At 42.1% G+C, this 12235-nt stretch overlaps 1 long non-coding RNA gene across 1 annotated transcript; it reads right to left on the reverse strand.

Annotated features, from left to right (window-relative positions):
* Window positions 1-1360: 1360 nt before the first annotated feature.
* LOC306799543 lies at window positions 1361-12160 on the reverse strand. The gene is made up of 3 exons (XR_013773622.1): window positions 11982-12160; window positions 1860-2037; window positions 1361-1476 (listed from the first exon to the last, which is right to left on the reverse strand). It is a non-coding gene; the product is annotated as an uncharacterized lncRNA (long non-coding RNA).
* Window positions 12161-12235: the final 75 nt, after the last annotated feature.

Consider the following 12235-nt stretch of genomic DNA (forward strand, 5'->3'; position numbering starts at 1 on the left):
CACAACATAACTCCCCAGATGACAGCAAAGGTTTTAGCAGAACTTGCTAGCAAGGTCATGTTGTCCAGCCATTACAGCAAGAGACCTGTAGCTTCAGATTTAGTTGTTAACCAGTTGCCTGGCTTTGGGCAGACTACGTAATTCTGCCTGAGTTCCTCATACCTAGGATGTGGTCAGGCAGCCAGGCACTCCACTGGGATGATGCAATAGAGGTGTTTGCACTTAACCCTTTTTACTCTAGGCTGCCCAGGAACTTTTCAAATGGCTGTAAGTTGCTGGAAAGGTTTTTGGGTAAGGTGAAGTAGAGATGCTCCTGGGATATTCTTCCAGCTGATAATTCAGCAGGTATGAGGTCTAAAACACAGAGAAAGTAAGTCAGTATGCTTCAATTCTTAAACTAATAGACCAAAACAGCTCATTCTTAGCCATGAGTGACAGCATGACAGAATGTGACAACTTGAGAATGATGCCCTCTTAGCACCTGGTATTTCCCAGGTCTCAGCCCCAACAGTTGATATGCTATGAACCATCTGTCTCACTGTGCCAGTGTTTCAAGGCATGCTACCCAATGTATTTTAAAGGTACATCTTTCATCCTGCTGTAGTCAATGTGCTGAAGTATAAGAAATAGTTTTTTATGAAAAAATTTCTGGCTGAAGCAGGGCCTTACAGTGTCTTCCAGGGTTTTTGGAAAAACACGAGTGGTTGTGACAGAGTGTGGAATGTATTGTGAGAAAACAGGCAGTTCAAGAGAACAGATAAATAAAAGACTCTGAAGTTGAAAGAACCCTTTTTTCTGTGCTTGAATTTTGGACATAATATCACTCAAATGTCAGTGTTTGAGTTATTAAAATGATGTAATGAGATGTAATAGCCAGAGCTGCAAGGACAGTAAACATAACTGCACTATTATCAGGACAAGCTGAACTTCCAATGGTGCAACAGGTCAAACAGCTATAACCATAACACCGTACCTGGAACAGTGTAAGTGGAGGGGCCACATCCAGGCTGCCCATGAACATAATGTACCTGGGCTCTGGGGCTATAATTAGAGCAAAGCTGAAGGTTTATAGATCCCAGGCATAAGCCAGCATGATAAAGTTTTTAAAAAATTGAAAGAAAGATGAAAGAAATATAAGCTTAGCATTCACTAAGAAATTTCACACCAGTTAACTCCATAGTTGGATTGTTAGTGAAAAAATAAGAGGCTGTTTAAGAACAGGAAATCCAATATTTTATGTCTGGTCAAGACTAATCCACTGCAAAAAAAAAAAAAAAACAACCAGACTAAGGAGCAAATTTGTAGGGAGCAACCTGAAGAAATATTCTGGATGTTGCATACTCTTTCAAAAAAAGCAAACTACTGAGAAGTACAAATATAAATAGAGGCAATAAAATACATGAAGTGATTCTTCCACATTCCTTAGTAATGGCAAAGATCAGTGGGAACTCAGCAAGCCTAGCTTGGGCCACCATGCTTGGAAGAGATAAAACATTCATCAAGCTACAGAGGAGAGCAATGTGTATGATCAGAGTTCTGGAAAAACACAGATTACATGGGAAGACTGGACAAACAGGGGTGCTTGCTCTAGTGAAGAAAAACCTAAAAGAAATGTGAGAGCAGTCTTCAAAAATAAAGATATTGCAGATTAATAAGACATTCCATTGCAGCAGAAATAGGGCTTTGGTTAGACATTAGGAAAACTTTCTAAAAATAAGGCTAGTGATGCATTAGGCAAGATTGCCTGGGGATTGTAAATCTTTTTAAAAGAGATCAGATAAAAACTTAGTCAGTAATGACAGAGATAAAATTTATCCGCCTGTAAAGAGTGGGATGGTAAAGATAACTTCTTGAGATACCTTTTCATCTCTATTTTCTATGTTCATCCACAAGATAAGTGTTTGGTTTTTTTTCAGACTTGTTTGTTTATTCATGCTAGTTGCTTTCTTCTTCATCTTAGAAATGGAAATCCCATTATTCAGTTCCAGTCAGGGCTGAGTTCAGGTTTTTCTTGTACTCCATAGCAACACAATGTGACTGTTCAAGGTGCAAAGACATAAAGACAAAATTTAAAACTGTGTTAAATTAATAACTATGAGCAAACAATCATACCAGACTTATCATTGGCTTAAAATCAAAAGAGTTCATGAAAACAAGTCCTAAGTCATGAGTCTTGGATAATTCACATGGTCCCTTTGACACTTCAAAGAGATTGTGATGCTTGGATGAGATGTTCAGTTTTACTGGGACTGGCAAGACAGAGTCAGGAACAAACCATTTGGATCCACTCTGCAAAGCAGCTGTTCCCACTCTTTCCACATGGGAAGCAGGAGATCTGTGCTGCCAGCACCATTGACACTTCTATACATATCCACATCCACTGCCAGCAGCATGGAGTCCCTCCCACACAAAGGAGGTGGCAGGTGGATTTCAAGTCTGCCAAGAGTGCTCCCACTGAATTACTGGGGTCTTCAGCAGGAAGACTTGAGATGAGGTCAGCAACACAGGCCTCTTCTTGCTGCCATGGATGCCTTTGGTGGATTTTCTCCTCCAGTGCTTCTACAGCAGTGGAATCAAAGCATGGAACAGCTAAGCCTTCTGCCTGTATTCTGGAAGATTTGGTCAACATTTGACTATGTTTCTGTCTCAATGTAATTTTGGGTACTACTGAGAGAATTTTACCTTGGCATCAAATTATTTAAACTCCATTACAGTGATCCTTGTTATGACATGTTAAGGCATTTACCTCCTGAGAAGTGCCTTACAAAAAGGATAATGTGCATCTATCTATTATGATTAATATTATTTTTCTAAATATGGAGGGCACTTTGGCTGCCCTCCCCCTAGGTTGCTATAGCAACACACATCTGCAAGGAGCCATTCTTCTAATTGTGCCAGTTAGGCTTATATAAGGGTATTTCAGTGATCCAAATGCTGTGGAAAGCACAGTCTGAGGTCTGGCTGAAGACAAACCTCATGCTCCAAATGCTAGCAAAATTATTTTAAACTTCCTTCTGGTGTAACTGTATTAGTCACAGTGAGCAAGTGGTAGTGCAGTAGCTCTGTGAGCGGGGCAGGTTCCTTTACTCTCTGAGGGAAGGAAGCACAACAGGAGACTTCTGAAATGAATCTCTGAACCAGAAAAAAGTGAGCTTGCATTTTGTTTGCAAACATTATTTTGCTATCAAGGAAAGGAAATGAGAATGCAAATCTAGTATGTAAAGGGTTAATGAGATAAATGATTAATACTTTACATCTAAATGGTGCCAGATTAATGACTAATACTTTACAGCTCTACATAACTTTTTGAACAAAGCCAATCTATGAAATACTTAGAGGTGCACAGGTCAGCAACAGTGAAAGTGCAGCAACTGTCTGATTGACACCTTTGACTGGAGCAATGTGAAAGCTCCAGAGCCATGTAGAAACTTGGCAGGCAACAGCAGAGTCTTTCTCATCCAAGAAAACTGCTGTTTTCCACACAATAAAATTAAGTTAAGGAGTTTGTATTAACCAGCTGCTTATTTTATTAGCTTTATCCTCCAAGGGTGTTTTTGCAACCCATATCATTATGTGTGAATAAGAACCACTTTGTAAAAACCTGGACTACTTGAGACTTGTCATTAAAACATTAGCAAAAGACACTGATTTGCTGTTCCATGATATTATGACACCACACTTGACATGTTTTGTGACTCATCATAGGAGTTTCCTTGAGACTGGCTATTGGAACACCATCCAATTGTAATAATTGCTGTCTAAAACCTCCTGAAACAAAGCAAATGATATCTTTAAAGTGAGACAACTATGTCTAATTACAGCCTGTGATGGTCATAAAATAACTGTCCAAACATAACAGTACAATTGTTCAAGTATGTAATTATGTTAATCCAAAAGAAATCTGAAAGTTTGAAAAATCAACATGCTGATTCTTTCCAATTCTCATCTTGGGTTGCAGTGGACTTACTGGTCAGGCTGAATACTATTTATTGTGTAGAATATGAAGATATAATCTTTGCAGACAATGTTTTCAGATTATACAGCCACAGAATCATAGATCAGCTTGGGCTGGAACACACCTTAAACATTATCTAGTTCCACTCCCCTGCCATGGGCAGGAACAACTTTCTGTAGGAAAGTACAATAAGGTCACTGTGAATAAAAGTTTACTCTCGCTTTGTTTTTCATGCAGTTACTAGAGGCAACAAAGTAACTCACAAATGCGTATTTGTATAAGATGGATCTTGAAACGCCTTTATGTTAAAAGGTGATAATAGCTTTTATAGGGTAAAAGATGACAAAAAGACCCCTTATACTCACAGATGCCAAATCTCAATGAATGCTGCCTACATTTAAGAACTTCCTCACTCTAGGCTAAAGTATGAATCATCATGTTGGAGCAATTTATTTTACCCTTGCATCAGGCTGCCTAGTGCTGCAGCCTTTGGTAAGGACTTGGATTGTGGAGCTGAATGTGAAATGGCACCATCAAAAATGCACTGGCTTCCCTTTGTCAAAGAGGGGGTGGGGAGGAGGTAACACGGTGTAAGAAAGCAACCAGAGAGGTTCCCCAGCTTAGCATTTCCAGAGCCAGCACTGACCTACCTTGACCTGCCTCCCAGAACCGAAGCTTTGCCATGCTGGTGCTGAAAGGATTACTTCCCCGTGGTTTTCAGTCGTCAATCTTCCAACCTAAAGCTCCTTTCTCCTTAAGATTCTCAATAATTGTTCTGCTTCAGCAACCAGAGAATCACCATAAATCACCTTTCTACAGTACTTTTTCCCCTTCTGTGCTCTCTCAGGGTGTTTTGTCATTGATCTTGTCTGCCCTGCAACTCTTTTCATTATTTTAGCTGCATTTAATTAGCATGACCATTTATAATGCTCAGAACTGGAGTGTTTGCGGATTTGTAAAGAGTTGATATCTAAAAGGTGTTTTAGAAATGCTTTGAGATTCCATGTCACCAGAAAAATGTGGGGAAGTGAAAAGCAGGGCAGTAGCTAGGCATCTCATTCTTTCCAGCAAATGCTGTACTCTGCTAGTTATTATGGTTGGCTGATAAGGAACACTTTTGAGAGTGATTGTTTCTACTTACCACTGCAAATTTCAGTATCAAAATTCCCATGTATGTTTGTGCCCTGAAGCCCTCTGCAGAAGATCCTCCTGGCTTCTGCCCAAGTGTGTCCCCTCTCCTAGGCCCCCTGGATCTGACAAATTACTTTGTCCAAGCAGAACTGGGAGTGATTCTCTTTGGGGAGTAAGAACACCACCTGTAAGAATGCTCATATGGATGGTTGAAAGAGTAGGATCCCACTGTGAGATGGAGCAGAACAATGTGACAGGGTGAAAGCACTCTGTGTGACCTCTGAGGAACCAGGCTGAGTTTCAGGAGGGGACATAGTTACCTGAAATAAAGACTAGGCAGAAAGCAGTTTGACTGGGCAGTCAGACCCAGGTTGTTGATCTGAGGAGCTGGAAGTGCCCAAGTTTTTGTCATAAAAAATGCTTAAGACAGCAAGATCCTGTTTCTGCACGTGGCATTATCCAGTAAAGCTGGCTACCACAGGACCTTTGGCACATCAGCATCCCTTACCTCAGGAACCAATCCCATGAAACCTCATATTCCCTCAGCAACCATTTTAAAATGAATACAAGCAGAACAAACAGTGCATAGGCTCAGGAGCCTGGGCAGGTGTCTCTACATTGTATTCTACATTGTCCCTACAATTGTTCCTTATGGCCTACACAGTATAAAATTTTCAGATCCTTTAACAGTATTTTAGTTGGGTTGGCAACCATGCAGCCTTGCACAATGGGTTTCAAAAAGAAACTTGTTTCAAAAAGAAGCTTGCAGGATTTGGGGTGGTCTCCTGCTAAGCAGCTGACTCTACAGCCTCTTCTCTCTGGGCCTGCTCACACCTGCCATGAGGATCTAGGATGTAGGAAGGAGAAAGGAGGAGAGGTTAGCTTCATATCACAAGGAGGGAAGGAGACTGCCACTGGGACACAGGGAGCAAAATTCAAGATGCAATGAATCTGTCTGTGTCCTTGGAACTCTATAAGTTTTGAACATGTTGCTGCCAGTCATTGGTTACAGGTGAGCTTCCCAAAGCATTGTCTCATGCCTGGCAACTGGCACACTGCCTGGTCTGCAACATCCTAGGAGTGTCTGTTCTGCACAGAAAGTTTTCTCTGAGCCCTTTTACAAGCTGCTACAAGGGCCTTGGAGGCAGCAAGGGTGCATGGGTTGCTGTAGCACTGCCAGCAAACCTGTAATGTTTTGCCCAGCTGCCTGGCAGCACACCCAACCCTGCAAGAGTTTGGAGCCTGGTTAAAGTTCTTGGACTGGTCAGGGGTTAGGCTGAACTGACCATAATAAAAAGGGATCCCCTCAGGCCACCAGTTTTATAAACAGCAGAAGACATCAGAAGTTCCTGGCTTGTGTCTGGTGGAATTTATCCAAATGCCAAAACATGCCATCATCTTGAACCCTGCCAGGGTAACCATTTATGAATTATCCTTGCTGACTGACAAGGCTCAGGCAGATCAGGTGAGGGATCCTTCCTAGCTCTTGCAGACACAGACCCCCATATGACAAACAGCCAAAGGAATGTGGGTCCTAATTCTGTCTCTTCTTTTGGTGAAATGGCATTAGCTAACTTCTCTTGCAGGTCACCCCTGATGCCAAGTTCTACCCTTTACCTCATTCTAACACATAAATGTAACAAGCCCCAACATGCCAGCACAGGGAGCACAAGGCAGAGGAAGAACAGTAGAAGAGGAAGCTGTCTGTGTCCAGCCACAGCAAGCGCTGCTGATCTCATCTTTTCTGCCTCAGTTAGAAAAACTGGACACAGGCCTGGGAATCTTTCCCAAACGGGATAGTTCTCATACCACCCTGTATCCCCATTAATATGCAGTAGTGATGTGCCCTGTGCACCAAAAAGGCCTTTAGATGTGAACACTAAAGATGCAAGTCAGTTAAGATGACCTGGCCCAGGACCATGAAGTGCAAGCCTCTCTCAGAGGTGACCATTGCAGACAGTATGTGTTGTCACAGGGACTCAATGACACGACTTCAGAAGCCCAGCTGCCAACTCTGTGCTTTAATAACTCAATAATGGTCCCTCCTGTATGTTCCTAAAAAAGAAAACATAGGGAAGTGGGGAAACACCAGTAGAACATGATAAAGTTCTGGAACAAGTTGTTCTCTCTACTGTTGTTGCCTCTTTGCTCACATGCCCGAGGCCTCTCTCACCATCTGTATCTGCTATCACTTCTTTCCAGGCCTGTCAGGGACAAGTCATAGTGATGCAGTTTCTCATTACCCACCTTCCCTCCTGAGTGCTTTTGCAGGAGTTCAAACAAAGAGATGTAAACAAAAGCAGTGTACACAACAAATTCACCTACCTTCAACACAGCAGACATGACATTTAGATCAATTTAGATTCTGGTGAAGAAACAGTCACTTGGTGAATTCCACTGAAATAATTTATGTATTTGCAGTTGTCTTCATCTGCATGCTCCAAACAAGTTTGCACACCCTCAGCTTCCTCTCTTTTTCATCTCTCTACCAACAACTTCACAAGAATTTCAAATAAAAGGTTGGCAACTTGTTGAAAGAAAACAAAGACCCTGACCTTACTAGGCAGAGAGAAAGTGCTGGTACCTGTCTGTCAAGAACTTGTGGCTTTTCAGTTTGCATATTTCTTGCTAACACTGTTTATCCAGGTAGCACAGATGGGGCGTATCATTTGGCAAGCTTACCCCTAAGCTTTTTACAAGAAGGATGATAACAGGTGCAAGATAAGGGATACAGACAAAACCAGGATTTCATTACAAATACATTTGCATCCAAAGAAGCAGTAGAAGGACTTGGCTTTACTTTATCTTTAAAACACACACTTTGTGAATTCCATTCAAATATTCACCGTATTTGCATTTTATACTGTGCACACATTTGATACTGTGCATTTGTAACTGTGTCACACCAGACAACCACATGGAACCAAACTGTATTTGTGTGGGTTTACACTCCTGTGCAAGGGTAGCCAAGTAAGTAATCTCTTCTCATAGCAGTATGGAAGTTTTACAATGGATGCTGAAAAACCAGGGACAAAATTCTGAGCAGAGTACATTGTCCCATAGAGAACAGGATTTTTGAAGGAATTTCTTAGATTAATAGCAAAGGCTTCCGAAGTCTGAAGGTCTTATTTTGATCCCAAAGTTGAAGCTGGGCAGTTATGATGCACTAAACACTTTGACCCCAGTTCTGCATCCACGTGTTTGTGTATTCAAAGAATGTGGCATAGCTGTGGAGTGGTTTCTGATCAGAAGCAGTAAGGAGAGGGACTAAGTTGATCAGCTGAAGCTGTTCCTTACTCTGAACTACTCTCTGTAGAAGTCCAATTTTAATTGGTTGTCTGAAAAGAGATTAGAGTAACCTAATAAAAGATAAGTATCAAAAAGTTGCATGACACTGTTTCACTCACAAGTCTGCATGCAGTCTGAATCAGAAGTAATTAGAATTTGGTAATATCTGGCCTTTACTTGATGGTGTATGTAAAGTATGTAGATAGATCCATCTGTTTGGGAGTATACCTAAATCCCAGGTAAAACCCTAGGAGGCTTGGGATATCAGATGAACAGCCATTCCTATTGAGTGCAGGGGTGTATGCCCATGGCTGGCAAAGGTGCCAGTGGATAAGGAAAAATTGCTCTTTCCTTCCCCTCTGCAGGACAGTTGCTACAGCCCAGTTCTGCAGCACAAAGCCAAGGAAGTTTGCAGTGGTTCTCACTCTCTGGAAACCACCAAGACCTTTGAATCCCACTGCTTTTAGCACACCACCTTGTACAATCTCATTTGTACTTGAAACTGGGAAGTGAAAGAGCACAATAATAACAAGAAATAAACAAAGGCTTATCAGCAATTTATCTACAGAGAGACATATAAAAAAAATGCAGCAGCAAATGAAGATGAAATCCCTTCACTGCAATGCCCTTTGGGACAAGTTTTCATCTACTTCATAATTAAAGATTGATATGTCTAAAGCATGAAAAATGGGGAAAATGTGATTTAAAGTGGCCCAGTATTTATTAGCACACACATTAATGTGTTATTCTTTGGCCACGACTGAAATGACTGCCATTACACTAATTTTCTTAGTGTTCTCCTTAAACAAAGATTTTTGGTTGAATACTTCTGGTGGTTCAGGTAAAAATAACTGCATACGCCTGTTCACTGTGGCATGGAACTCGACAGGAAACACTATTGTTAGTACACATAGATTTTCCCTTAACTCTGATATTGGAATTAATCCAGGATTATTCAGAAAAGGAAAATGAGAGAGTGGGAGAATACATCCTTAGCCATGGGAGTGCAGAGAACACACCTGTCAGATCCCTGTTTGCACTTCTGCTCTTGTCGCTAGAGATGAGGGATCTAGTGACTGTCCCCCATATCCCAGTTAACACCCCAGCTCCCAGTCACTGGATATTCTGTGGGAGATCTCTCTCTTCCCTGCTCCATTCTTCTCTGCATGAAGACTTTTGTGTCTACATGAGTGTATGTAGACTTCCTAAACTTCAGCTTCTGTTTTGCCAATGCGATGGCTGAGGGGCTTTTTCTCATTTCTGTCGACAAATTGTATCTGGATGTTCTTATAACAAGGGTGGGTTATAACTGATCAGTATTTCCTTGACACAGAATTTGGTTTTTTTTTCCAGAAAAGCCAGGTTAGAGCAATAACTGAACTATCTCTGGCTAAACTAGCTATTGCTGTCACTAGCACTGCTGCACAAGGAATTCAGAGTTTTGTCTGAGGAGTTAGTGGAATAAAACATTCAGTAAGAATTACACATCAGAGAGGTGGTCACCTTTCAGCTTCTGAGAGCATTATTGAAAAAGGTGATGGAACATGCTTTTTAACACAGTGAGATAATGAAAAATAAGTTTGTGGCTGACTCTTACAAAGCTTCAATTTCCATATACAGTGTTAAAAACTTGCTAAAACATTAAGCTATTACTCCCACTGAGCTGGCAGCTAACTTTCTAGAATCTATAGTCTTGAAGAAGCTTTTCAATAATTACACATGACACTTGGAATATTTGTTTAAAGAAAAAAGAAGTGCTTTAATAAGAACAGTAAAGGTACAGGACAATAAGAAACAAATGTCAGTACACTGAGAACAAGGTCAGGATTAATATTTTATATAAACAACCAGTTTATTCTTTTCTTACTATGAGTTTAAATCAGTTTAGCACCCTTTTTGTTCAGAAATGAAAAAAAGTTAGTGTTTTACAAGATTTATTTATAATACTCTTGAGGTTTAGAGTATGTTTATGTAACCCTTCTGCCAGGAATTGGCAGCAGCTGAAAGAGCTGGATTCGTTTATCTAGGGGTTCTCTCTGAAAACTTAAACAACAGCAGTTTCAGCCTCCGCCCAAAGCTAAATGACCTTCTTTGGGTGCCCTGACAAACAATAAATCCTGCTCAAGGCATAGCAAGGGTTTAAAACAAGGTTTAGACTTTCAAGACAGAGAGAAGTTTAGCCATGAGAAAAAGGGAAGAAGAAAGGCTCAGAGTAAACCCACAAGGGCCACTAATCAATAAAACAAGTAATGTTTAAGCATGATCCCTAACATCCTTCTCCTCCTCTGTAACACAAAATACAGGCTTGCTCTCATTTCCAAGTGGATGCCTTATCCCTTGCATATCATTGCCCACTCAAAACTCTCCCTGTATTTGCTGCATGGCTTCATTTTGCAGCTAAGCTCATGAATATACTACTGCCCACAAACAAGGAGAGCCCACCCTCTCACCAGCCCACAGCCCCTTGCTCAGCTGCCTATGCAATGCACTAATTCAAGGCACCAAACTGGCAGAAAAGGAACTCATGAAACAGAAAAGTGAGCAGTGGATGGGTCTCTGCTGGTTTAACTCCCTGTACTATAAGATGAAGATCAAAGTTGGCACTGAGGAAGAGGATGGCACAGCTGGGGATAGAAAGAAGAGCCAGACTGCTGTTGTGCCTCTTCTCACAAGAGCTAAGTTGGGCTAGTTACTAATAGGTTGGGCTGGTGTAGTTTTAAGATGAAACTGCTTTTAAGCACAGTTTTGTATGAATCTGTTATCTTATCCTCTATAGGCCAAATTTTGAGGAAGCTGTTCTGTCCATGACCACGAGGCTAACAGAGCCATTCTGTCTCTAGATAAAGTTCAGCCAGCTTGTACACTGAGAAACGCCTCTGCCAGCTAAAAGGAGGAAATAGGGCTTCTGCTGCAAATCTTAAACACAATTTACCAAGGATGGAACCCTGGGGCTAGTTTTGCTGTCTAGGCAGAACTGCTCTGCCTTTCTCCCTCACAGTACACCAGTCTGAGGCTTTTCCCAGTACCACAGCCAGTCCTATGCCACACTGCCCAAAACAGGGAGGCTTTTACAATACAGCTTCCTTGAGTTTTCCTGGGCACCAGGTTTAAAAACTTAATCACAGAATCAATTACTTTGGAAAAGAGCTCTGAGATCATTGAGCCCAATCTGACCCAGCACCGTATCAACTAGATCAAGGCACTGAGTGCCATGTCCAGTCTTTCCTTAAGTATCTCCATGGACAGCGTTTCCACCACTTCTCTGGGCATCCCATTCCAATGTCTAATCACCCTTTCTGTGAGGAAATTCTTCCTAGTGTCCAGCCTAAACTTCCTCTGTCGCAGCTTATACCAATTTTCTCTTATTGTATCACCTGTTACATGGGAGGCCAACCTCCGCCTGGCTACAGCCTCCTCTGAGGCACTTGTATGGAGCATTAGGGTCCCCAGAGCTTCATTTTCTCCAAGCTAAACACCTCCAGATCCCTGCTCCTCATCAGACCTTTCATCAGCTCCATCGCCCTTGTCTGGACACCACCAGCACCTCAGTATCTTTCTTGTAGCGAGGGGCCCAGAACTGGATAAAGTACCTGAGGTATGGCTTTACCATTGCCGAATACTCTCACTGCCCCGGTCCTGCCGGCTACACTATTGCTGATAAAGACCAGGATGTCACTGGCCTTCTTGGCCACCTGGGCTCATCGCTGGCTCACGTTCAGCCAGCTGCCGACCAGCGCCCCGAGGTCCTTTTCCGCAGTGCCGGAGGAACGGAGGGATTGGCCTCGGGAGGCGCTGCAGGCTGAGGGCCCTGCGGGCCGAGGGTTCGCTCCGCGCCGAGGGTTCGCTCCGCGCCGAGGGTTC

Source organism: Erithacus rubecula, assembly GCF_903797595.1.
Source record: "Erithacus rubecula genome assembly, chromosome: 3".
Taxonomy (NCBI): domain Eukaryota; kingdom Metazoa; phylum Chordata; class Aves; order Passeriformes; family Muscicapidae; genus Erithacus; species Erithacus rubecula.